The sequence below is a fragment of the Arachis hypogaea genome, chromosome 9, assembly GCF_003086295.3.
Source record: "Arachis hypogaea cultivar Tifrunner chromosome 9, arahy.Tifrunner.gnm2.J5K5, whole genome shotgun sequence".
NCBI lineage: Eukaryota > Viridiplantae > Streptophyta > Magnoliopsida > Fabales > Fabaceae > Arachis > Arachis hypogaea.
In genome coordinates this window covers 96,716,512-96,721,515 of record NC_092044.1, presented here as the reverse complement: position 1 = coordinate 96,721,515, position 5,004 = coordinate 96,716,512, and the positions used below count along the sequence as shown (strand labels likewise).

The following is a 5,004-nucleotide window of genomic DNA, read 5'->3' as shown; positions in this document are numbered from 1 at the left end:
CAAGTTTTTGGCACCATTGTCGTGGATTATTCGAGTTTAGACAACTGACGGATTATCTTGTTCCCTAGATCAGGTATTTTATTTAATTTTCTTTGAGTCTTTTATTTTTATTTTCTTCTTGTTATTTTTGCAAAAATTAAAACCTTTTTCAAAAATATTTTTCTGTTCTTTGTTTAATCTTTGTCTTTTGTTTGAGTCTTTTGTTTTTGTTCTTGTTGTGATTTTCGAAAAGTTTGAGCCTTTCTTTCAAAAAATTTTCAAAAATAATTTCTTTAGTTAAATGTTGTGTCAAATCTTTAAGTTTGGTGTCTTCTTGTGTTTTTCTTTTAATTTTTCAAAAATTTTATATTTGGTTTTCAAAAATTTTAAGTTTAGTGTCTTTTTCATGTTCTTATGTTCTTTGAGTTTTTGAGTTTTGTTCTTTGTGTTCCTCTTAACCTTCAAAGTGTTCTTGTGTTTTCTTTTTTGTTTTGATCATAAAATTTTTAAGTTTGGTGTTCCTTTATATTTTTCCCTCCAATTTTCGCACACTAGGTCCATTAGATTTAAAAATTTTATGTTTTATGTCTTTTACTTGTTTTTCTATTTCCTCATTAAATTAAAAAATAAAAAATATCTTTTCTTGTCTTTTTAATTAATTTTTGAAAATCATCATTAAAAATTCAGATTTTGATTTCAAAATTTTTATCTTATCTTAATTTTAAAAATCAAAATTCAAATCTTTTCAAAATCAAATCCTTTAAAAAATCTTATCTTTTTCAAAATCAAATTTCAAAACTTATCTTTTTCAAATCTTTTTCAAATCTTTTCAAACTCTTATCTTTTCTAATTTCAATTTTTTAAATTAAATCTTTTTCAAATCTTTTTATTTCTTTTCTTATCTTGTTGACTTTTTCAAATCTTTTTTAAAATCAAATCTTTTCTAACCTTTTATCTTATCTTAATTTCAAATCTTTCTTAATCAGTTATCTTATTTCTCTCTCTTCTTTTTCAAAACTTCCTAACTAATTCTTCCCTCTCTTATTCTCGAAAACTCTCTTATTCTTTTCTCTCTCCTATTTTCGAAATTTCACTAACAAATTTTCAATTCTTTTTAATTTATTAAACTTAATTTTCAAAATTAATTAATAAATAAAATAAAAACAAAAATATTGTAATTCTTGTTTATCTTTTCTATTTTTAATTCTTCTCCTATTTACTTCTATGTATTCGAACTCTTCTCCTCTCTCGTCTTCTATCTTCACTTTTCTATCTTCTTCTTTCTTCACATCTCACTAGGAGCCTTCTATACTCAAATCAGACATAGAAGCTTCCTTTCTTTCTTTTCTTCTTTTCTTATTTATGGCCAGGAATAGAAATAAAGAACCTCTATTTAATCTTAATCTTGAACTTGAGAGGACTTTAAGGAGGAGCTTATAACAAGCTAAAGCACAACATTCCGGAAGAAACCTTTCAGAAAACTTTGAACAAGAAAGAAAAGACATGGTCAAGCCTCAAGAGGAAGCAAGAAAGGTTCTTGGTGACTTCACCATGCCTACCTCTGACTTTTATGGCAGAAGTATCTTTGTACTTACCATTGGAGCTAACAATTTTGAGCTTAAGCCTCAGTTAATCTCTCATCTGCAACAGAACTGCAAGTTCCATGGACTTCCAATGGATGATCCACATCAGTTCTTAGCTGAATTCTTGCATATCTGTGATATTGTTAAGATCAATGGAGTAAATCCTAAAGTCTATAAGCTTATGCTCTTTCCCTTTCCTGTAAGAGACAGAGCTAAGACATGGTTGGATTCTTAACCAAGAGAGAGCTTATACTCTTGGAAAAGGTTGGTTAATGCTTTTCTAGCTAAATTCTTTCCCCTTCAAAAGATGAGCAAAATCAAAGTGGAAGTTCAAACCTTCAGACAAAGAGAAGATGAATCCCTCTATGAAGCTTGGGAAAGATACAAGAAATTGATCAGGAGATGTCCTCCTAACATGCTTTCAAAATGGTCTATCATAGGCGTGTTCTATGATGATCTGTCTGAGATATCATTGGATAGCTCTGCAAGTGGATCACTCCACTTGAAGAAAACACCTGCAGAGGCAAGAGAATTCATTGAGATGGTTGCAAATAACCAATTCATGTACACTTCTGAAAGAAACCCTGTAAACCATGGGACCTCTCAGAAAAAAGGAGTTCTTGAAGTTGATACTCTGAATACCATACTGGCTCAGAACAAGATCTTGACCTAATAGGTCAACATGATCTCTCAGTATCTGACTAGGATGCAAACTGCAGCTGGGAGTACCCAAGAAGTATCTCCTGATGTAGATGCTTATAATTCTGACCAACCTACCATGGAGGAGGTGAATTACTAGCGTCCAAATGCCCAAACACTCACCAAGTGGGCCCAGAAGTGGATTTTAGCACTAAATAAACTGTTTTACCCTTACTAGTCATCTGTTTAGTATTTAAGACTTATTTTAAATCTCTCAAGGGGTACGCATACTTTACACCATATTTCGAGTTTTACATTGTATTTTCCTTTCAGTATGAGTTTCTAGACCTCCTAAGTTGAGGGGAGGAGCCCTGCTGAGTCCTATGAATTAATAAAAGTATTATTGTTTTCCTTCAATCTGTGTTTGATCAATTCTAAGATGTATATTTATTCTTCAACATGGTGAATAGGATGACCAGTGACAATCAGCTTTGTTTATCATACTAGGACCGTGTGCCTGACAAACACCCATATCTACTTGGGTTCGTGTGAATACGTGGCTGAAAAGTGAGAACCAACAGCTATGCTTATACATCTCTCAGACGGCTAATCCACGACTTCGTTGGGGACTTCTCGAGAAACCAGTTAAGCTAATTTTTGGGGAGATTAGGGTCTCTGTGGTAAAGGCTAGAACCTAAAGAAGTAGTATCCTCTGATCTGGAAGATTTGACCTTGTCTGTGGCATTTTGAGTAGGATCACCAAAGAGAATAAATTACTAGAGCTTCACCCTCGTTCAGATTGGTTGACCACAGCCATACGGCGTTTGATCTGAAGCAGAGGAGATTAATGACCGCGGGTAAACGTCGTTGATCACATACAGCCAGCCATAGAAGAAGTCATTCACTTTTGAAGAAGATAGTAATACCAGAGTAAATTCAGAAGGACAAAGCAACTCTAATCCTTAACCAATTCCTTATCCCTGAGTATAATTCAATTCACAAAGTATTTTACACCCTTTTCTTTTTACATGTCAATCTAGTTTAGATCTCATAAATACAAATTAAGAATAGCCTCCTCTATCCGACTGACTAAGACCTGTAACATAACCATAGCTTGCTTTAAACCACAATCCTCATTGTATTGACCCTGACTCGCTCAGGTATTACTTGGATGACCCAATGTATTTGCTGGTACAGTTGTACGGAGTGTGGGGATTCGTGCACCAGCCCCTCTTACCTTTGTATTTCCATTTGAAAAGTTTGGGGGTTTTATTTTTTCCCTTACTGTAACTACCTTTTCTTTGCATTTCTCTTTATTATTTTTTACCTTTCCCTGTCGAACGCTTTCTGTTGATTTTGGTGCTATGCTTTGGCCTATTTTTTAGGCTTCTCAAGGGTTTTTAGCATTGCATTTCTTGTGTCAGCTGCTACTTCGTTGCTTCCATTCAGCTTTTGAGAACATGTTGGTGTTTTTATTTTTATCCTACTATTTTGTACATTGTTTTACTTCTAGTTCCTCCTTTTTTTCCCACTTCATAGTAGTAGTAGAAATTAAGGAGTTCCACTATTTTGGTATAGCTTAAGTTCATGTAGATTTAGTGTAGGATTTTGTATTCTTCTTTTTCTGTGCAGTGGGCTGACGGTGGTGCCTCTTTGGTTATAGGTATGGTCCGGCGGAGGCCCAAGGGTGCTATGTTGCCTGTCTACTCAACAAGAGGCATTCCTAATGACTATTATTGGGTAACCTTCGATGTGCTGGGTCACTCTCTCATCTTATGGAGGAGGTTCTTCAAAAACTTTGTAATGAGGGTATAGTGTGTAAAGGAGGCGATAAGGATTGTCAGTATGAGTTGGCACTCTCAGGGGAGAACAAAAAGGTTTGCTATATCAACCCTAATTCCCCTCGAGTTAACGATTAGATGTGGGTTTATGAGCCTATGTTTACAAAGTTGGGAGTGTGGCTCCCCTTTTCTACATTTGCCCAGGCCCTCCTGAATCAGTGTTCGTTGGCGCTGTCTCAACTGCACCTGAATAGTTGGGCGGCCATCCTAACTTTTGAGTTGGTTTGCGAATATTTGGAGCTTCCTGCTCAAATAGAGGTCTTCTTGTATTTTTTCTTACACACTATCCCGATCAAGGAAGGGAGGCACAAGAAAGGTTATGTGTCATTTCGTGCTCAGTCGAACTACCAGATCTTTGGGCTGTTCGAAGATTCCTTTCATAGTTTTAAGGAGAAATATTTCAATCTTCTTCCTACCCAGAGACATCACCCCTGCCAAGGTAGAGTCTTTGAGGACCGAGATCGCTCAGCTGAAGAGGGATAAGGAAGGTTTGCTTGCTGATGCTAAGGATGCGATTTCTGCGACCGGGGAGGCCTTGAAAGCTTAGGTCTAGGTGCTAGCCCCCGAGTTTGATGCGTCCATGTTTGGGTCTTCCAGACTATTCGTGATGGAGAGATTATTGATTTAGAGTAGTTTTATTTTATGGTATTGTGGAACAATTTGTTTCACTTTGTAAGCCATATGTTTGGCATATACACATTTCTCTAGAAGAATTTTCGCCATTGGGTGGTTGTGATTGTGGCCAACACTTCAACTTCGATCAACTTGGTGTAGTAATCGATAGAAACGGTAAGGAACTTGAGTTGCCTCGGGAGCCATGGGGAAGGGACCTACTAGGTCAATTCCCTAGGTTTTGAAAGGGATTGTGTTGAGTTGGTGTGGGGCTACTTGATAGAGGTCCGCGTGCATTTGGCATTGTTTGTAGCTTTTGACTAATTGAATGGCATCTCTGATGATGATTA

The 5,004-nt window shown here is 36.0% G+C and overlaps 1 non-coding gene across 1 annotated transcript; it reads right to left on the bottom strand.

Annotated features, from left to right (window-relative positions):
- Positions 1 to 1,875: 1,875 nt before the first annotated feature.
- On the bottom strand, positions 1,876 to 1,984 carry LOC112713790 (small nucleolar RNA R71). Its single transcript, XR_003158750.1, has one exon. It is a non-coding gene; the product is annotated as a small nucleolar RNA R71 (small nucleolar RNA).
- Positions 1,985 to 5,004: the final 3,020 nt, after the last annotated feature.